The sequence below is a fragment of the Lytechinus variegatus genome, chromosome 1 (genome assembly GCF_018143015.1).
Source record: "Lytechinus variegatus isolate NC3 chromosome 1, Lvar_3.0, whole genome shotgun sequence".
In the NCBI taxonomy this organism is placed as follows: Eukaryota; Metazoa; Echinodermata; class Echinoidea; order Temnopleuroida; family Toxopneustidae; genus Lytechinus; species Lytechinus variegatus.
Genome location: NC_054740.1, coordinates 33,421,925 through 33,445,438, shown reverse-complemented (window position 1 = coordinate 33,445,438; position 23,514 = coordinate 33,421,925). Strand labels below are relative to the sequence as shown.

The following is a 23,514-nucleotide window of genomic DNA, read 5'->3' as shown; positions in this document are numbered from 1 at the left end:
AATTCCAAATCAAAATTATAAAGTAAGTAGGTTATTTGGAATATTTTTTTTTACTTTGATACCAAAATAATTAAATTTGGATAAGGGGATCATAATTATGTCAGAAATGCGTTAAACTTTTCCTTCGAAACCATGACCATTTTTGGCTGTGTGAATGCGGTGAAAAGGGCGATTTTCTTTTAGCTCTGTGTGCAGTAACCCTAATAATGACAAATAATGATAAGCACACCACAATAACAATTTTAACTACAATAATAATAAATCTGATGACGAACATCAGGTTAAATATTTATTAACAATCATTATTATAACAGTGATGATAACAGTTTCAACTTCATTTCTTCTTCAGATTTCCCCCCAATACCTTTTTGTTAAAGAGGGCATTATGTGTCCCTTTTATGAACAACATTGGTCATTCTTTAGTGTCAGGATCCCCAAGGCAATTATTCAAACGTACATTTATTTTCAATATCACTATGACGTGATTAGTTTCATTGCTATTCCCTCATGATCTAGTTCCCTCAAATCCACTCAGGAATATATTTAGGTCATCCTTAATTCATTTAATTTAATTTCTTTCATATGTCCATCAACAGAAGTTCATGTAAATCGGTCAAGAAGGCTGGTAATTACTGTATACAGATTCTTTTTTTTCATATTAATTTATAACGGACGCAATTTAACTCATGTAAAGGCATGGAACAAATATGTCTAATGAACTGAGCAATAAATCAATATATTCCCAATGTTGTTGGAGTAATATATAAAATATGCATTCTTAAAAATGTTAGGCAACATACTGTTCATTCAACAATTGGTTAAAACTTTATCAATTCTGGGTAGTTGTTAACCAATAATGTCTGCTGTTACGATGGTATGATTCTCGCTTTGGGTGCGAGAGGCCCCGGGTTCGATTCCCGGACAAGCCTCCCCCCCCAAAAAAAAAATTATTTGTTACGATACTGCAACAAATAACAATAAATATTGAGTGTTGAATTTCCTTTTCTTTTACTACAGGAAATAAAATAAACATTAACAATCATAAATAAAACATAAATAAACATTGATCTTATGTCTCTTGAGATTGCGATAATAATCCAAAGTAAAATCCAGTGTTTAATCCAATTTGGCTGGGAAGATTCTTTATTAATGATGGCGATGATGAAACTGATGTTGAAGCACGATGAATAACAAGAGTCACTGTAACGAGTTGAAATGTCCGCGAAGACGATGTTGATGATGATTAACAGAGAGACACTTTGTTCCTTTGAAAATATTGATTAATATATATAATGCTATTACCCTTCCCCATCTGTCTTACTGTATTGTAACGTGGGGGCATTGTGCTAAAATTCTTCTAAATAAATTGTATGTTCTACAAAAAAGAGCACTACGTGCAATTACAAACTCTCATCCGAGAACTCCATCTGGACCTCTTTTTAGAAAATTTAATAGGCTAACTATATTTCAAATACATGAACTGCAAGTTGGATCATTTATGTACATGTATAATAAAAACTTGCTTCCCCATATTTTTTATGATATGTTTAAAATGACAAAGGACGTCCATACACTTAATACAAGACATGCTAATAACATGTATATTCCTCTGTTGAAATATCAAACTTCACGTAAATCTGTAAAATATTCTGGAGTAATTACTTGGAATGCAATACCTGATAATATAAAAATGTCCCCATCTATTGCCTCATTTAAACGAAAGTATAAAATGCATCTCATGAAGGAATCTTAAGTAATATATAATTTACCCATCACAATTCAGACATAAATGTACCCCCCTTTCTCTCTCTATATTATGTATATTTCAATATGGCTTTGGAGCCCAGCCTTTGAAAGGCCAATGGCCTCTGCTGGCTCCCCCATATTCTTGGTATTGATATTCATATGTTTTCTTTTTGTAAATATTTGATTGTATTTGAATGTTTTTTTACCAGAAATGGAAATAAATAAATGAATGAACAGTCAATTTCAGCAATCCATGGGTTGAAAAGCGTTCATTAAAACCGGTTGATGATCTCGATGAGAACTGAGAACTCCTCTCTCAAAATAACTGCGAACAGTTCTTGATGGCGGGCAAATAATTCCACAGAAGATAAATATTCCAGGTGGAAATAAACTCTGCTCTGACGTAAAGTCTGGCGTGAAACTCTTAGCTCTTATCTGATATGATCTGATGAAGTGATCTGGTATGATATGATGATCCTTGAAGAAACTGCCACCTTATACATACACATTTCAACTATTCTAGAACCTTATAGTATTCACTATTCTAGAGGCTTCAAGTATTCACTATTGTGGAAGGTTCTAGTATTGTCTACATTTTGTCATTAAGAACATTCTGCAAATTTCTAGAGCAGTCTACATTTGAAACACTCTTGAATGACCTCATTGAAATAAACAATGTCAACAAAATAGCTAAGCCTATTGTTCATTTACACTACCAATACAAGTCTATTGTAAAGCAATCTCTATTCAAATATCCTTGGCCTTTAAATAGGTAGAGGCCTGCTTAACAAAAGTTTTTTCAAAGACATTCTGGAATGTTCTTTATCTATGCTATGAATGTCTTTAAAGAGAAGATAAATAAATGAATGTAATTGCTCTTACAATTCTTCTTATACATAACAGTGCTTTGGGTGAAAACTACACAGTATTGGTTGAAAACTACCCAGAGTTGAATAAATTGTTTAACCAAATGCTGAAAAAACGCTCCCTTGATTGGGGGCGATCCTAGGGGCAGGGGGAACAACGCCCCCATGCACCCTCTTACAAACTTCTTCAATTGACAATGTTTATGAGTTAACAAGTGCCCCTTTCTTAAGTGCCTTTTCTCGTATGAGATAAGCGGCCTTCTTAATTTGCTCTTTCCATGTTCGATCAGCACCCGTTTACCTTTTTATCGTTCCGTTCCCTTCTGAAAGTGCATCCATCAGGAAGTTGGATGATCGCTTTCAAAATGTTTTTATTGCCCCCTTTAGCTCTTTTTTCGCAGTGAAATTTCTCTTCTGCAATATGTTTCTTTCACCTCTGATCGAGTGCCTCGTTTGACATAGTTGGTCAAAAATGTTTAGTCTGTTAAGGTAATTTAATTGCAATTGACACCTGCTTTTTTGCAGGGAAAGCAAAACCAGAGGAAGGGGGTGCTTGCCTTCCACAAAAGCTCCTTTTCCCAATGAAATGTGCCCTCTGTGATGGACACATTTAAATCTGCGCATTTTAGCCCTAAAATGGATTATCCTTTACTCGGTCTTTTATTTCATATTGCGATATATTTCCCTCTTTTTTAATTTATTTCAGTTTTTCTCCTCTGAAGGGCCCCGTAAAGTATTTACCCCAGAAAAAATTACGAGCTAAAAAGGGGAAAAATGAAGGAAACTTTTTTTTTTTGGGGGGGGGGATTTACGGTGTGCATCCGCATGCATCTTGGAAAAGCGCCTGATAGTGTTTTCTTGTTAACGGCTATTAAAGTTTTCATCTCTTTTTCAAACCGCACTTAGCCTATAATTACTCTTTGTAATAAAAAAATTGTTCATTCTGAATTACATTGAATCACGCAGCTTCTTCAGGCATGTCAGGCAGAAACTTATATTGGGATTTTTTTTCATAATTTTAGACATGTTAGAGTACGGTAGATATTCTATTTTTTAAATGTACTTTGTTTTAAGATGCAGTTTTCAAGAGATGAAGCGCTCTTTATTCCCTGTGCCATTCACTTTCAAACTCGATCCGCCGCCCCTGTTCCTGTTAATAGCAAACAAGTTATTCTCCTTTCCAGTCTCCGCATAATCTGAAACATAGCACAATATTTGCAATGGCAGTCAGCTTCAATCTTTAGTTAATCTGTAAGCACATTATCAAGTCTCAAGTGTTTCATAAAATATATCCAGCATCTTCCTCAGTTCCTGTTAATTCGGGTTTTTTTCTATACACAGTAGCGGCACCATATTGATCACGAGATTGTGGCCAATTTTTGACCAAGATGACCAATTTGACAAACCACAACCAATTCAAACGGTCTATCTTCATGATCTTAAGTAAAAATGTACCCAGACTTTAGTTAAAGTGGTTTCATTTGCCAAATTACAATCTTAGTGGTCATTTTGGCCATATTTTACCTAAAAATAAAATTTTAATGATTTTATTAATTCATTTAAAGACATCGCAATCATAATTTTGATCGTCATTTGAATGATATTTTCGACCAAAAATTTATCTAAACTATGAAAAGAAGGAGCCAAAGGGGGCAATAAAAACATTTTGAAAGCGATTTTCCAACAGATAGATGCGCTTTTAGAAGGGAACAGAAAGCTTAAAAGGAAATGGGTGCTCATCGGGCTTGAAAAGAGTGAAATAAGAAGGACAACTTATATCATACGATTGGGGGCGTTGTTCTCCAGGATCCCCTTTGTGCTGAATAGATTATTTGTTACATAATTTTCTCTCTTCTTTTTGCTTAAAACGTTAGGGAGCAAATTGTCTATTAATCTAAATATCTTAATAAACAGGTTATTTTATTTATGTTTGAATAAAAAAGTCGGAAATCGGTCGAAACAGTAAATAGATATTAGTGCTCTGTTTTTAAGGTATATTTGAAGCATTTTCGAGGATGTGTAATCATGATATTGTGTTCTATGTACATTTGTGTTTCATCCGATCGATGGTGCAATAATCTTGATAAGGCTAAATATTTTTTTTCTGTAGCAGCCTTATAACTTATTTTTTGTAATAAGGTGTTAAAAATCAATTCTGAGTGCCTTAAAGAGAGCGAACATTTTCGATGCACCTACACTTACACCTGCACTGCACCCTCTCTTGATCAATGAAGAAGTACATGTACCTTTTATGAGGCCGCCATCGTTATCAAGCATAATCGTTCACCATGGTAGTCTTCCGCATTCTTTTTAAAATGTCTTTTTTGTTTATTGAGTAATACATTTGTTTGATTATTATTACATTTATTTACATTTGTACATATTACCCGGTATACTTACATCTAAAAGCATACAATTAATCAATCAATAGCTGTTTCCTGGAATATCGATGGATCGATAAGTATCGGATCGTTTCAAAACGTACAGTATGTAATAATAAAAATAATGTTGAATTTAGACAAAGATGAGCAGCATATTCAGGTTATAAAGGAAGATATATGAATTTCATGTAAAGAGTTGTACAACTAAACCTGCCATTATCAGCAGCATTGTCAACTTCAAAATCGGAATATAGAACGTGAATTGAAAATTTTCAAACTGTTATATTAGCCGATTCAACGTTACAAAACTTGATTCTATCTTTCCCGTATCAAATTCATATTATCGCAGGGTTCATTTAATTCCAAGTCTTGTCCTCAATTTATCTGGAGAAAAATCTCGACAAGCAATCATTAAGGCTTGGTGTAATAAAAATAATGTGATTTTGTTTCCAGTTTATTCTGATTTTTATAATAATATATCTTTCCACAAATGAAAAACGCTGTTTGATTTTTTACATACACAAGCTGTGTAATATAGTTTTAGAGCGCTGTTTAATGTATTTAGTGCAGTTAATAAAATTTCAAGTCCACTCCAGAAGAATTTTGATCAATTAATAGAGAAACTCAAACTAGCATAAACTGAAACTTCCTTCAAAATCGAATGTAAACTATAAAAAAATATGACGTCATCACTCTCATTTACATACAGACCAGGATGCGCTAATAACTGTTTTGAAAAATTAAGCGAAACTTTAGAATTTTGTAACTTTACTTTATTTATTAACTGGGCGTTGTGGCGTGCGCCTGTAATCCAAGCTGTGGGGAAGTTACAAATTGATGCAGAGGTCGAGGTTCGAGCCCTGGTCACGTCTTTCGGATGGTGACGTTAAAGGTCGGTCCCAGACGTAAATAATCATATCTGATTGATACACGTCTGACAAAACTCAAATACACACACTATTTTACTTTACTTTACTTTAGAATTTTGTAACTTTACTTTATTTACATCCGATTTTGATGGAATTTTCAGTGTTATGCTTGTTGGATTTTTCTTTCTATTTATTAAATTCAACTTTTCCTGTCCGGATGGACTTGTCCTTTAAAGAACTGTTTAATGTTTAGATGGGTTAAAAAAACCCTCAATTTTTGCATTCAAATTCGTTTAGTGTTATATGTAAATCTACTGATTTGATTTTACCAAATTGTATTTAAAATGCGTATGCAGGTTCGTTGTGGAGAGCATTATGTTCCTATCAATATAATGATGCTATTTCCATTGCAAGTTTGTATGAAACTCCAACTAAGTAAATTAATAAAGAAATAATAAAGAAAACCAGACCAAGGATGTTCCAGATCCAAATTTCATCGGTCATGCCTGTGGAGAATTTGTCACATTTTGCGGAGCAAATGTCGGTGTAGCAATAGTCGCATTTTGCGGAGCAAATGTCCGCGGAGTAAATGTCGGTGGAGCAATAGTCGCATTTGGGGAGCAAATGTCCGCGGAGTAAATGTCGTTGTAGCAATAGTCGCATTTTGCGGAGCAAATGTCCGCGGAGAAATTGTCACATTTTGCGAAGTAAATTTCGGCGGAGCAATTGTCAGCTGAGCAAATATCGGCGGAGCAATTGTCCGCGGTGTGAATATCGGCAGAGCAATTATCGGCGGAGCAATTTTCGCATTTTAGGTAGCTATTGTCGGCTGAGCAGATTTCGGCGGAACAAAACTGTCCTGGATCCGGTACAGGGTTGTGGGTTGAGTAGTGCCTGGAATTAAGGTTATGGTGTCCTCACGAGTCGGTAATATTATGGAAAACCCGTGGAAGAACTTTGAATACAATGATTAATTATCTTTTTTTGACATCTCAGCAAGTCAACTGCGAGTGATGATTATGGAAACGAGCATTTTCCCATGACAGTGATAGTGATGTAAGGATCATGACAGAGTGAGCTGGCCAAGACCGCAGGCATAGTATCTTTGGCGGAGATAGATGGGTCAACGAACAAGTGGTTTGAGTCCCGTGCGAAATCTTTGGTAAATGTTAAATCTCTCTTTGTTTGGTTAATATCATATGACACAATCTTCTTCTCGACCGTGGAATACAAACAACCTGACGTTGGGTACGTTAAAGTTGGCAGAATCTACTCCAGTGATGATATATTACTAATGAAAAAAATAATATTGATTATGTCAGTGATTGTTAATCAAATAATAATAAAGGTAGCAACGATAATGGTAATGGCAAGACAATCAATTCTTATCAGTATGTCACCCCATAATGTATATTTTCAAGTTAATATAATCCAGCATATATACCTTTTTTTAATTTTTTCTTCCTATATCATGGAAATGCACTTTGATAAATCTTAAATCCATTATACAAAGGAATGGAAGTTTTCTTCATGCTTCGTTACGAATATACCATCTCCACGTGAACAAATATTGGATGATAATGATAACCTTAGCCAATGTTTGAAAACTGTATTGACGATATTTTGATCATTCCAAAAGACTTATTGAATCTTCTCTAACAGTGGGGAAATTTTCACTACATCGCCGGTTGTATCCTGTCTTATGCATGCTATTCATTTTTTTGGGTTGCCTTCATCTTTCATGTTTGTGATTAAAAACTATCATGACATAATATAATTCATATTCTCTTCCGATGCAATATTTTCAACCCCCATATGAAAAATTACTGTTTACTGAATTAGAATTGCATGAAAGACGTTTTATCGATTCTCTCAGAATTTCACAGGCCATTAAACATTTTAGAATCGTGTTTTCTTAACGAGGTGTGATACTTAATCACTGGTCAGTGGGTTGTTGAAAAATCATGCAGTGTGCAATTTTCGCTTTACAAGTCCATACATTAGTGGTCATTAGGCTTTCTGCATCGAGTCATTTTATCAAATGTGAACATAGATATTCGGATTTACTTATTTTATTGCGTATCATATTGAGAGATTTAGGACATATTCTTGTTGCTCTGCGTTAGGATTTCTTTCGTTGAGGAATTAAACGATCCATTCTTCCGTTTTATCTCGATGATTATTGATTTCTTGTTTTCTTCTTCTTTCTCGTTTTGTTGTTGTTCACAACATGTTTTCTATCTCCTAGTCAGTTGCACCTACACACTGTCACTTTTTAAAATTTCAACTTAAACATCTTTGCACCATTTTTTTTATTGGGCTTATTTTAGTCGACTTAACTTGTTTTTGTTTTATTGATCTCTGAATACTGATAATACCTACGATAATAAGCCATTTAGGACTTTCTTAAGTGCATTTGGCTTTACCCTGTTAATGTTGAGAATGCACTCTCTCTCTTATTAAATTGTAACAGAGATTTTCATGACTAAAATTACTATAACATCCCGAAATTAAACCTCAAAATCGTTGTCAGTTTAACATTCAGATTTGCACGTTATAAAGTGCGTTTTTGTCTCACCTGTATAGCAAAGTGAGACTATAGGCGCCGCTTTTCCGACAGCGGCGGCGGCGGCGTCAACATCAAATCTTAACCTAAGGTTAAGTTTTTGAAATGACATTATAACTTAGAAAATATATAAACCTTGTTCATTAAACTTGGACATAAGGTTAATCAAGTATCATCAAACATCCTGCATGAGTTTCACGTCACATGACCAAGGTCAAAGGTCATTTAGGGTCAATGAACTTTGGCCGATTTGGGGGGTATCTGTTGAATTACAATCAAAACTTTAAAAGTTTTTGAATCTGATTCATGAAACTTGGAAATAATAGTAATCTAGTATCACTGAACATCCTGTGCAAGTTTTAGGTCACATGATCAATGTCAAAGGTCATTTAGGGTCAATGATTTTTGGCCGAATTGGGGGTATTTGTTGAATTACCATCTTAACTTTAAAAGTATGTTGGTCTAGTTCATAAAACTTGGACATAAGAGTAATCAAGTATCACTGAACATCCTGTGTGCATTTTAGGTCACATGACCAAGGTTAAAGGTCAATGAACTTGGCAATAATGGGGGTATCTGTTGAATTACCATCATAACTGCAAGTTTATTGATCTGACTTTTGAAACTTGGACAAAAGAGTAATCAAGTATCACCAAATATCCTGTGCAAGTTTCAGGTCACATGATCAAGGTCAAAGGTCATGTGAGGTCAATGAACTTTGGCCATATTGCGGGTATTTGTTGAATTACCATTCTATCTCTGTAAAGTGTATTGGTCTAGTTCATAAAACGTGGAAATAAGAGTAACCAAGTATCAATGAACATCTTGTGCGAGTTATAGTAGTTTTCAGAGTCAGCACTGCTGCTATGTTGAATCGCGTGATGCAGGTGAGACGGCCAGAGGCATTCCACTTGTTTCCTTTATCGCTTACAAAGACGTTATCCCAGTAAAGAAAAGCGATGACACCACGCATTCTAGTTATTATATAAAATACCCATTATTTCAATTATTTTCTCCCAGTTTGGAAACATGATTTGACTCCACCTTGATCGTGTAGAATTGCCCACTCATCAAAATCTAACCAAAAACTTCTCTGTTACTGTTTCTGAAAAATAAACAAAGTAATATTTCATATCATAAAAAAGGTAGTGAGTGTGTATATATAATATCACCCGCGTTGAGCACTTACATTTCATTTTTTTTTTTTATAAAATATGATATAATGTTTTATCGTCCAATTTTGAGAGACATCGATTTAGTGCGATGTCTGTTTCCCCTTTCTCTCTTTATTCAAGTGTTTTTTGTATAGTGGTGGATGGAACCTTGGGTAAGTAAAATAAACAGGATAACTTCCTGACGCTGAACATATAATTCTTATCATATGTATAAAATGAGTAAGTAATTGATATCACAAAACGTATATGGCTGGGGATATTTCACCTGAGTTATTATTGAATGCTTCTTACAAATGCATATTACTTCAGCGTTGATGTCATTTTGTCACAAGGGAATACCCGACCTTTCTTGTTCTTGCAACTAAAATAATGTTAATCAATAATTCATCCGATTAATTGGAAGGATGGTCTTGAATACCCTCTTGTTTGAAATTTAGAAATAGCCAGGAAGTGGTCTAAATAATTGATACCACTAAATAATTCAGAAAAATTAAGAAGCTACAACAAACCTCATTCCATGCTCACTTGCTCTCTATTATTCAATAGATGTGAACATAACTACATAACATTTGCACGTAGTATATTTATGGTTCAATCCTATGTGGGTGTGGATTTTTTTTTCTAAATAGAAGGCATGTATCTATGATAAACACCAAAATCATATTCAGAAAACCAAAATCGATAAACTTCCCGCTCTAAAACCCTTTTTGAACTACACTTACCATGTTTATATGCAGATAGTTAATCAGTGTTTTAATATACTTGAGATTGTACCGTTTCCTTTCAAATACAGACAACAAACTCATTACATCATGACTCACTTTATAAACCCGTTTAAAACTAAAATCTAAATTTCGCACGCTTAGATATAGATTAGTTAACCAATGTTTATTTCTATCTTATGTGATTATTTGCCATTTTCTCATATCACATTAATGAAACAAACTCTTGTCATAATCCCTTTATATGAAAACAGTTTAATATTGTCCATTTCTGGATGTGATTGACATTTGACCTTGTCGCATTCAAGAAATGAAAGAAACCAACTTGATAAACCAATCTTGGTCAGTTGAGCGAGTCAAATAATGACATTACACTACCGTGGTGACCATGATTATTATATTAAAGCTTAATCTTTGATATTAATATGATAAATCGTATTTCATACACAGGTAATCAAGTTCATGGTAAGGTGTAATACGATTAAAATCAAATCTTTGTAAGTAAGTAAGACAAATCTACGGTGTTATCTTTTGTCGGCACCACTTTGTTGATGAAGCGTTTCCGCCATCAAACTCCAATCCATTGTGGCCATGCCACACCCAGATCTACTGATAAAAGGCAAAAATAAAAGTTCATGTCAACTCACTTGGGGCTGATTATAGATGGTTTGTCTCACTTTTTTGGTCGCTACAATGATATTTTTCAAAAATTATTTATCAACAACCTCGTATTTTCAACGTATCTTGTATAAAAAGTAATGTTCACATTTCAAATCTGTCGGTTTTTCCTTAGTAGATGATGGTGGTGAAAGTGATGACAAAGATCCGGAAGAGGAGAAGGTTAGAAAAGGAGGTGGAAGTCTTGTTGATAGTTTATGATGATTATTATGAATGCGGCGACGACGATGATGATGATCAAGAGGAACAAAGGAGTGCTTGTACACTTTGACCCAGGAGTGCCTATAAAATAGAGGTGGCAGGAGTGGGATAGCCCTGCTCTGATTGATAGACAATGATCTTGGGTCCTATGATTAACCATGAATATAGACGAGGTCGCTCTCCTGATTAATACAGGAGATTGGATTTTATTCCTAGGCCGTCTTTCAAGGGTAATCCCACGGATCATATTTGAGTAATAACAACGACCAAGGTTTTCTTGTATACCTGCTTGATCTAGAGAGACATCACAATTTGATTACCTGACAACAGGAGATCATCCAGAAAGTAATTACCGGTTCACTCAAAGCCAGCAATTTTCTTGTTCATTTTAGAAGTGATACCTCATATTCTGCATCCGTTTAATTTCGGTAACCATTCTTCTCTCTCTCTCTCTCTCTCTCTCTCTTTCCTATCCTCCCTCCTATATTACTTGTGTTCTGAATTTTCTCGATATTTTTACTTAAATCATTAGAAACCAAAGCCTACTCAATCAGCTCATATTATACCAAACCAGGGTGAAACAGAAGATAACACCCTTATATTGCATGGGTTGCATTTCTTCCATCCCTCCTATAGGAAAAGGAAAAACAACCGGGTTATGGTGGTTGGAGGATAATATAGCTTAAATCCTATGTAACGAATTGAATTTAAAAGGATAGACAACCCATCCATCATCATACACCCCCACTCACGATGTTCCATATTCGTTAAAAAGAGAGTACGTGTTCTCGTTTGGTTCACTTGAGATCAGTTGCAGAAATATTGATAATATCAATAATAATAATATGCAACATTTATATAACGCTTAATACAATGTTTCTAAGCGCTACATGCTATTACCTCGAGGCTCTACCACGGCTACCTTGATCGGGCACTCAAGCATTCAAGAAATTCCTTCCTACCGGGTACCCATTTACTACACTTGGGTGGAGAGAGGCAAATGTAGATAAACGCCTTGCCTATAAGGACACGGGTGCCATGGTAAATTTGAACCCTGGACCTTGTGGTTCAAAGTCCGGAGGCTTATCCAATGAGCCACAGCACCTCTACAGAAAGCGTTGCAATCGGCGGCAACGATAAAATCAAACGTCATTTGATTTTTCGACCAATCAGAAGCGTGCATTTATTACTTTCTTAAGATCTTCTGAGTTTTACAACGGATCCTAGGTTAGTTACTATCTTCACATCTACTTCAGATGCTCATATTACTTATTTAAGAAGATTGGACTATACCGCACAATTGCCGCCACCAATTTTATGTTAATTTTTCCCCTCTTCATTGCATGGAATGTAATGTCTTTGAGATTGTTTGCCCTTAGATTCTTGGCATCTTTAATGCTAAAATTTGTAAAATATACGTTTATTTCGTTGAGCATGAAATTTATCCAAATGTGCTGCAGTTTTTCTTTTTACTTGGTAGAAATATGCTCCATGAATCGCGCAATCGCGTAAAAAAAATTACCTGCTCAAGCTAGAGATATTATCATACATCATTATTGTCGAGCGCCTAGAGCCTTCTTGATTGTAAGTGTTAATTATTATCATCACTTTTATCAAGGAGTCACAATATTTCACGTTGCCTCAGTCTAACGGAAGTCGTCTCTGGAAAACTTCTGTCACAACAAAGGATGTGACACCAAATCAACCAAACAAGAAACGAATAAACGCTGGCTGTCTATATTTGCTAAAGATCTTTTGAGTAGGGGTAATGCCGAAAATTTGTTCACAAATTATTATTTTCTTCTATTAAAGCCTCTTTATTTATTCACCATCTGTACGTTCCCGAATGATGATCGGTCATATAAAAGTTTGACGTTGTGACTGATGAATACGTTGTTTGTAACATACCGTATACGGCGATCGTGATGTTAGGTCTTTATGGATTCCCTGGGGGTATCATCAGAACCCTCTATCCGTCTCCTCAATTGGTCTAATAATGAGGCTTGAATTTCTTCAGCTTGTACACGCATGTGCGCTCAAATAAACATTTTCCTTCAACGTGCAATCATCAGCAATCAGCGCCCGAAGATACTTTCATATTCACGTCATAGCATCCAATGTACGAATAGCAGAAAGTAACTCGTCTTTATTTCTGAGATGAGAAGTGGAGAGAGAGAGACAGACAAATAGAGAAAGAAAGAAGGGGAGACCTTGGAAAGAAAGATATGGTCTCATTCCCTTATCGTTGTTACAATTTTCTGTAAAAATAACACACACACAACCAATACATTTTAATAAACCGTTTTTTATACAAATACTTTGAGTATTTTGATTATTACAGCATTCTCACTGTATAGATGAGACCAACAAAATGTTGACCCAATTTAGTCAGTGTATCTCATTTTACGGATCCCATATGTCTCATTATCGTGAAGATTTTGCGTGTTTCTCCTAATTGAAACTCTCTCATTCTCTACATTGTCACTTGTCTTGTCCAAGTGCCCGTTTACTTGAACTAAAGTAATCACCATGACCACTTTTACAACCACGACCTATAGGTCTATGCACTTTTGATAATGTTCACTGTCCATTAATTTCATACTTATGTTAGGAAGGTTAGTTCATAACTTTTAATCATTTTAGTGTTATCTAATCTGATGTTTTGAGTTTTCAAACTCAACCCATTGGAAAAAATCATCAGATTAAATTGAGATTATTCTATTTTAATACTGGTTAGACTAATTTTGTCCTGAATAAATATATCGTATTTATTTAACTGTCACAAGTTCCTGAATCATGATTCTCATCGTTTTTTTTTCAGATTCCCAATATCCTATCAGTTAACCATTCACCCCCCCCCCCCTCCTCTGTTAAAGGAAACCAAAACCGAAGAAGAGAAGCAATCTTATTGGAAAGAGTAGAATGAGAGGAAAATTTAAAAAAAAGTTTCATCAAAATCGGTTATGAAGCAAGTTATGGACGATTAAAAAGTCTTGTTGTACTTACTATGTGGATCCTCAAATTGGCAAACGCGCTTCAAAATGGCTGATTTTGTGGACAACTCTCCATTTGTTTTGTACTCATATTTTCAGATTTTCCCCTTTATTTTACATATTTCACATTATCTCCCCCTGGCCTTCACATATATGGTGTGGATTATATTTTCCCATGACATATGTTGTGCTCAGAATTAGGCAACATGCAATTTGAAAGATAATGAGGAAATCTGAAAATTTGTGTACAAAACAAATGGAGAGTTGTTCACAAAATCAGCCATTTTGAAGCACATTTGCCAATGCCCATAGAAAGTACAACAAGAGTTTTCAAACTTCCATAACTTGCTTATTTCATAACCGATTTTGATGAAACTTTTTTTTTTATTGTTCCTCTCATTTTACTTTTTTTAATAGGATTACTTCTCTTCTTGGGTTTTGGTTTCCTTTAACAAGATATAACCTATAAGATAGCTTTGTGTCTCCTTGACGTTCACTCAATTTATTTATGCACGTTTCTAGATGTGTTTCTTACCCTCCCCTCCCTATTCTTATATAGGTTAAATAATACCGATTTAAAGGTCACATACCTACCTGGGAATCTATTAATTTCGGTTATAGAAAACCTCATAAATTCTTTTTAACGGTCTTTTTACGGTTTGGGACAAAATGCCCGAGGAGTAGAATTTTTTGTGCAAGGATTTTCCTAAATGTTTGCTAGTGTTTATTTCCAAAGAAGGACGGAAATGCGTATTACCAGGACTTTAAACCACCTGTCGTTTGACGTAGTAATCTATTGAATTAATATAATGAATAAAGAATGAGCTTCTGTTTTAATGAAAAACAAAATATAGATATAAAGAAGTATTTATTGCATTTTTCTATCATATATATTACAGATGCAATACAATATGGAAGAGTTCCGTTATAAGAATAAAGATATTGCGCACATCGGCCAAAATTCAGCAATTTGGTTCCATGTTTATTTAATCATTATTGTACTGATTTGAAGTGATTTTAATAATGATTTTCATCTTCAATGATGATTTCCCATTGTGAATAGAATTGACCATAGTGATTTTAACACTCACATCACACGAAACAAGGCATAGGTGGTTTCCCTTTTTCCCCCTTTAATATCATTCAATCACTATGGAGGAAAACAAATAGTTTTGATGGCTGTTTTGTCTTTTCATCATCTCTTATTTGAGAATCCATTTAAAGTTACGACAATTGAAAAAATAAAAGTGATATAGTTACTTGCTCATTTAAATGTCAAATGACATTAAACCCTGTATTGAATTAAAGCGATCTTATCAAGCCAATTTAAATGGATGAATAATTGAGTTGTGAAGCTCTGAACGCTTGTAAACGCCAGAGGGCGTTGTCCTGATAACGAATACTTTCGATGGCAATGTCGTCAAAAATTTGTTTAATCACGCCAGTGGTCTAGGAGCCTTGAAGGTACACAATATCAATTATAATCTGTCCAGGTCCGTAAAAACTTGGGGTTGTTGGTGAATTACAATTAGCTTTGCATTGTATGGTTGTAACAGAGCAATGTGACATAAAGAACTTAGATGTACAATGAATCTCACACGCTTATAATATGGGATCTGCTCTAGACTTACGAGAATAACATCGATGAAGAAAATAATAATACCAGTAACAATTGATGCATTCTTTGCTGACATCAATTGCAATTTATTTTGGTGAATGTTCAATCATGTTCTTCCTAAGTCCATGGTTAATTAATGTACATTTATTTCATCTGTATAACTTTCTGGACAGATCACAGTGTCCCAAACTGCATGCGTTTACCTTGTGGGACACAGTTATTCACCTTCACACTGTTTGAGGGATCTAACAGTATGAATCTTATTTTCTCATAGTCGACCATGTGAACATGCTGTGAACAGTCACACTGTCGAGGTGTCCACAGTGTGAAAATAAATTCGCACTGTTAAATTTGAGGGTTTTATCAGTGTGAATCACAGCTCTCTTTCCACTATGTGAACACATTGTGTGACACTGTGTTTTTTCCAGTGGGATATGTCATGGATGTGAGAAAAGGAAAGGCCAGAAAGTAGAGCCCTGCGGTATCACACAATTGTCTGTAACAGAGTAAGGAATTATTATTACTAATATAGAAATATGATAGCGCTTTGACGGATAAGAGGAAAACCTATTGCACCTCTAAATCTATGCAGTGATATGAGTAGAACAACATAGTCAAGCAGTGGAGCACGATAAATGATTAGGGATATCAATTACGAAATGTTTGTATCTTCTGTTAGGGCAGTGTTCTCATCTTATGCATACTGGACTGACTGCATACTAAAGCAGTTTGTCAGGGTGGCGCTACAGGGGCCGATGCGGGGGCGGCCGCCTCCTTTTATTTTTGTGACTCGTTAAATAACACGAGAAAAACGGGGAAAGGGAAGAACGGATAAAAAGAGCATCGAAGAGATAAGCATTGTTCCTGTAAGTCTGTATTACCCCTTTCATTATTGAAGAGAAATGATAACGTCATTTTCGCTTCTCCTTGGTACCCCCATTATCTCTGCAACAGTTGGAAAATTACTTCAGCCACCTTGTTCACTTTCAGATTTGTATCTATTTCCTTTTTTTTTTTTTTTACTCTTTTCTTTATTTATTTATTTCAGTTATCAAATTGATTTTTAGTATTTTTCCTATTGTATTTATTATTAGTTCTTTATGGGGAAGGGATTTATCACGATCAGTCAGTTCATGAAGTAGTTAACTTCCTTGCTAGTATTCATATTTTCTTGTTGAGGAAGACAATCACAGTCAGAGATAGTGAAAGGTTCCCCCAATTATTATGATTGATTAACAGCCCAGGGCAATTCAATCTCAAGTTTTGTAAGTTTTACTGCGTCATTAATTGTAAAAAATTATGTACATTAATCTTTGAACATGATGATAGCATGCGTAGTCAACTGATCAGACACTTATACATTTTTTCCAGGCCGTGATTAACATTAATAAGAAAGAGTATGCCAGGTTCAATGTCAGGCTTCCTTTAGTAAAAAGAAGATAACATTCAATTTAAAAACAGAACCAAACGAATTGCAAAATCAAGATTGATTTTTCCCCTAGAATATCCACGTAAGTATTATTGACCAACGGACTAAAACAGAGGAAAATGGGATGATGAAATACATCAATGGACAAACATCTGCTGTTTGATACCTTTTATTTTTCTAGACTTCTTTCTATTTTTGCTAAATCTGTTCAATTAAGCTAGAATCTGTTGCTAAAGGCTGCAATGTCTTCAGGCCTCGATATATAAGTGATAAAATCAATTGAAATTACGTATCCATTAGAGACACTGATTTTTTTTATCCAACGGCCATCTGTCAAAATGGGATCTTAACTTTGTGTTTGAATTCATTTGTTAGATCGTATTTATACAGTTTTGTACCGTGTGCCTTCTTTTTTCAGTGTGAACGCTGCAGCTTTCTCTTTTTAGCAAAAGGTATACACTATGCCCACATGCACGCATTGGACATACAAACACGCATGCGCGCACGCACGACCTCACACACCCAGACACGCACTTACGCAAAGACTTTACATTAGTTCATCCAATTTCACGCTTACACATTGGCATATAGATTAAGTATCAATTGAGTCATGTTCTTGCACCTACTTAGAAACCCTCTCCAACCCGACAAGATATTGATGATCATTACATCACGTCTCATTTAACCAACAGTTCGTTTCACCTATTTTCTTGAACTCTGTCAAACGATCTAATTTCAGGTTTTCTTGTCCAGATAAAATTGTTTAATCTCCGAATGCTAACCAGTACGTTGACGACCAGAATGACAAATAATTAAAAAAAACCTAGCTATCTTGTGGAGCATGATAGAGCATCAAGAGCAAACTGACAGGCAACTGATAGGACATCACAATGTACAATGGCAATTTCCTCTAGTTTCCTTTGCGAAGAAATCGGGAAACACATCTTACTGGGCACTGGGGAAATGAAGTTAATTTTTTCAAAGTGTATATGCAATGTAAGGTGAAAGATTATTCTTAAAATATGTTTTGGCCTAATATTTTAGCCAACACACAAACATGTCTTTCTGTTTAACCCAATGTAGGGTTAATTTTACTCATCCAATTTTAGGATATACACATATTACATTATATCTTGAAAAGTTCACTTTGACGTAGGAAAGTCTTTAGTCTAAATATCGACGTATGAAAATGAATGCACAATTGTGTAGCTGGCGTGTCGTGGTCTAGTGGTTCTGATTCTCGTCGTTCAACCAGAGAGCCCTGGGTTCGAATCCTAACCATGGCGTGTTTTCCTTCAGAAAGAAATCTATCTTCACAGTTCTGCACTCGACCCAGGTAAGTTGAATGGGTACCTGGCAAGATTGATTTCTTGATTGCACTGATCGCCGTTGAAAATATAGGTAGCTCGAGCAAATGTAAGGATTATCTTGATTTTCAGAGCATTTCCCTTTTCCCTCTGTTTACTTTCTGAAATCATATCATCAAATTTATCAATAAATTTTAATACATTATACACTTACTTCAGTTTATTCAATATCGTATATGACTGTATCCCTATCATTATTCTTTGAACATAGTTATCATGACAATGTTAACATTATATAACGTACAAGAGGAACTTTCAACATATAAAATCATTGGTTGATCCATGTTTTCAAGATCGTAGTAGATAGCAGAGGTTCCCGGGGCCAATATAGACTTGTAATATTCCAAGTAAGTTTTTGTTTTTCAACTTACATGTTAGCTATCGACTTAGACTGTTACAGGACGCCTCTGGCAAGTTCCATTGAATTAAATATCCTCGTTGGTTATCCGTAATGAATACTCCATTAAGAAATAAAAACGTTCCATTAGGGATACCCCAAAGATATATCGATGGTGCAATAAATACATTTGCCGTATCTTAAAGGCATCAATGATACTCTTAAATGTGATTACTTATCGAGAGGCATTGGTGTTCTTAGAATTCTATATTATTCTTAAAGACACTATACAATAATGTTGATTTTGTAATACATTTATTTTTTCGTGTCATAATGTAACTTTATTAGTATCCATTTATAGATAAGTTAAGATGAACTTAAGGTTATCAAGCATGCCATTCTTTTGTTTGTTGTTCTTAAGCTTTTTGTTCATATACCCACTATTTTGTCACGGTCTTTATTGGATAGAGTAATTGAGTTAACTTTATTTGACCCAGGCCGTCTATTGCGTGCTCAATGTATACTCTATCTATACTGCTATGTTCATACATTGTACCAATATGATATACTTTTCATTGCCGAAATATTGATAATGATAACAAAGAGAACTTTAGTTTTGAGAAGCGTCTGAGGGCTTATTTAGGAATGCTGTTAAGGAAAAAAAGTCTGACTGTGATTAGTCTATGTTCAAATAAAAGAAATAGACCAAAATAAACCGCTTACCATTAGCTTGAATCTGATCATTTATAAGTGGAAGTGTCGTGGCGTAGTGGTTCAGTCACTTGATTCTTAAACCATAGGTCGAGGGTTCGAATCCCATTCGGCGCTGTCTTTGGCAAGGTACTTAATCACGTTTGTGACTCTCCACCCTGGTGTTAAACGGGTACCAGGTATAGAACGTGAACGTCAATGTGATTAGATTGGCACGTGTGTTCCGATAAACGGTTGCCTGGCAATGATACTCCCCAGGGAGTGGAGATGGTGCACTTTATGTCTGGAATAGTGATGGATCTTATGATCGAGGTAATAATAATTGCAAAGTAAACCAACGTATTAGGCGCCATAAAATGTAACTATTGTTATTATTATACACTGTATTCAAACCTTTCCTCAATTTCTGAGACAAGATAATGAATGGCCTTGGAATAAATTTATGGCAACGATTGACCTAGAATCACATCTCAGGGCATACAATTAAGTGAAAAACGCGCTAACAAATATGACGATAAAAATCCGAGTAAAAATAAATCATTTATGAAAGCATAAAATTATGACTATTTCATTCTAACTGGCGGAAAATCGAAGAGGCTGAACCCAAGAAAAAGGTAAAATATAGAGGGCATTATCAATGAAAACTCATGAAAAGTTCTATCTGGGGTATGATCGAGGGATTACATTTCAGCTCTTATGTGATATTGTTGTATTTGCATAACAGAAACGAGCAATTTGCATTTCTGTTTTGTATCCCATGGGGTGTGTATAATGGCAAAACACCGATTATTACATGTAAGTTGATCAATTTTTCATAGAATAAGTCCTGAAATAGGTCATGTCGATCAGTAGAGTGACAAGGAGGCCTCGAGGCGCGGTGTTGTCGTATCTTGACAGGCGGTTTCACGTAACCATTAAACGATGTACATATTAATTACTGCATGGGTGGTCACACACACACTAAAGACGACGATTCCACGTATATTATGTGACCTTTAAGTTTATTGTTTATACTGTATATATTGTATATACCAAACTTTCCGGAATCCTCTGCATTGGACGTGAATGGACTTTTTTTCTTAGAAGACCGACTTTTTATTGATATTTTCATGCAGCATCGATACCATTTTGCTTGGGAAGTGAATGCGATGTTTTTTTTATCACCTGCATAGCAGAGTGAGACTATAGGCGCCGCTTTTCCGACGGCGGCGGCGACGGCGACGGCGGCAATGTCATCATAACTTAGAAAATATATGGACCTAGTTCATGAAACTTGGACATAAGGTTAATCAATTATCACTTAACATCCTGCGTGAGTTTTATGTCACATGACCAAGGTCAAAGGTCATTTAGGGTCAATGAACTTTGGCCGAATTGGGGGTATCTGTTGAATTACCATCATAACTTTGAAAGTTTATTGGTCTAGTTCGTTAAACTTGGACATTAGAGTAATCAAGTATCACTGAACATCCTGTGCGCATTTCAGGTCACATGACCAAGGTCAAAGGTTAATGAACTTTGGCCGAATTGGGTGTATCTGTTGAATTACCATCATAACTTTGAAAGTTTATAGATCTGATTCATGAATCTTGGACATAAGAGTAATCAAGTATCACTGAACATCCTGTGCGAGTTTCAAGTCACATGATCAAGGTCAAAGGTCATGTAAGGTCAATGAACTTTGGCCATGTTGGGTTTTTTTTGTTGAATAACCATCATATCTCTGTAAGTTTATTGGTCTAGTTCATAAAAAGTGGACATAAAAGTAACCATGTATCACTGAACATCTTGTGCGAGTTAGAGTAGTTTTCAAAGTCAGCACTGATGCTATATTGAACCGCGTGATGCAGGTGAGACGGCCAGAGGCATTCCACTTGTTTTTTATCACGAGGACTTCCAAAATATTGATTATGATGACAATTGGTAGGTTGGATATGAAAGATGTGGTAGAGAATATGGTGACTTTGTTGATAGTTTCCCCTTGAAATATGAATTTCCGTATCATATTTCTTTCCGAGTATCAACTTTATAAACATAATAATCATGTCTAAGAAATACGACTAAAGATTTACACGTTCTCTATTAAAAAAAACAACTCCGATTAAAACGATTATTTTCCCCTTATAATTCCTCTAAACTCAGTATACTCATGGAAACGATCTAACCTCGTAAAAAGTTCGAAGATACCTTGTTATGCTCCATCCTTTATCCTGGTCCAGACCTTTAGCGAGGCGTGACAATCCGCCATCTACCATTATTACCCCCAAAGATGTCATCATGATCTTTGTCCGTTCCAATTCGTTTATTCGCCTCGCCATCAGATCATCCCCAGAGGCCCATATGCATGCAGGCGTTCAGTACTTTAAACTGAACCAAGGCGCTTCGATCTGACCAGACATATAGATATGATAATCGTGTTAAACTTTTAATAGTATCTAGAGAGTTCATTAGTATATTTTAGGACTTATCGGTTCGTCAACAACTTCAATCCATTCAAAATGCCCCCCTCCGGATGTTTTCGTGGGAGGATCTTTCAAGGTTCCTTTCTTGCGAAGATCGATTCATTTTAGTATTGATACCTTCTTTTTATTCCTCCACCTCTCTATTATGCAGGTTCAGCTGGGATTACCCGTATTGCACTTGTTGAATTCTTGCTGAGGATACTTTTCAGAACCAGCACAAAGAGGTATTTTCTGTTACAGACATAATATTTGCTACTTTGGTTCAGCGTCGTTATAATTTTCCGTAAGAAACTCGGTCTCATGCATGGCGTTGGTTTATGTATCATTATTGTTTATTTGATTACTGTTTTCAAATATCACTTTCAGCAAAATTTAACGTTAATAATTTTTCAGCTTTACTTGCTTTGGTTTGTCTGGAAAATGTGGGTTCATAAGTAATGTGAGTAGGCCTACCGAAATGTTAGCGTTGTCAACATTCATTAAAGTACTCCTTGGTTGAAAAGGGTCCCATTAGGTACAACGACCACTAGTGCATCACACAATATTAAAAGAAAGAATTGGTCTGCGCTCTCAACGGCGATAAAATGCACGATCAATACACGTGTTAGTTGCATCTAAATGGGAGAAATTAATGAAGTAAATTCTCTTCATGGTAGGAATAATCACTCATTCATTGAATATAAATAACTACAAAGTGTTTTTGTTGCCAGTCTTGTTTAAATTAGACATGTTAAAGTTCAATCCGTTCTTCTCCCATGGTGAAACGTTTGACTAAATTCATGAAATCATATTTTGACCTTTCTATTGAGGAATCTTCAGCATATTTATTTTTGGCGCAATTACCATGAAGATTTAACATCTTTCTTTAGAAGTATGGAATGGTCGGACTTGACTTTTTATGACACATCTGTTATACTCTAAAAAGCTTTTGACACAATGCCTAGTTTATTCTCTTTACATATTCTATTTATCGAGCAACTACGAATGATTTTATCAGCAGAAATGTTTAAGTGGCCAGATGCAGATCGCCACTCACGTTAGAAAGCGTTTCACCTAATAAAAAAAATTACCTAAAATAAGTTAATGAAGTCATTTCTTATCCTTTTATTGTGTCTACTCTCTCCCTCCCCTCTCTCATTAATATTAATACTCCTAATTTTGCGCCCATTTCATCCCTGCATCGCCTCTCTCATATCATTTCCCTGCCACTGTTTCCCTAATTTCCAAGTTTCTTTCTATCTCTTTCCTTCCCTCTCTTTCACAGTTTATGTATTACATACAGCTCTGTTATCCTGCATTTTGGACTTTCCCTGCCTCGAGTGATATGAAATATCGCTACTTTTCTCTCCATAATGTTTCTCTTTTTTTTTCTTTCAATCCGTAATACAAACAA

General features: G+C 35.3%; 1 protein-coding gene across 1 annotated transcript in view; it reads left to right on the top strand.

Moving 5' to 3' along the window:
• The window catches only part of LOC121411945 (neuropeptide CCHamide-1 receptor-like), a 49,111-nt gene that overhangs the window by 5,121 nt on the left and 20,476 nt on the right, over positions 1-23,514 (top strand). Inside the window, exon 2 of the mRNA XM_041604860.1 lies at positions 22,273-22,345. The gene's annotated coding sequence lies outside the window, so the exon portion shown is untranslated. The remainder of the gene's footprint in view (positions 1-22,272; positions 22,346-23,514) is intronic.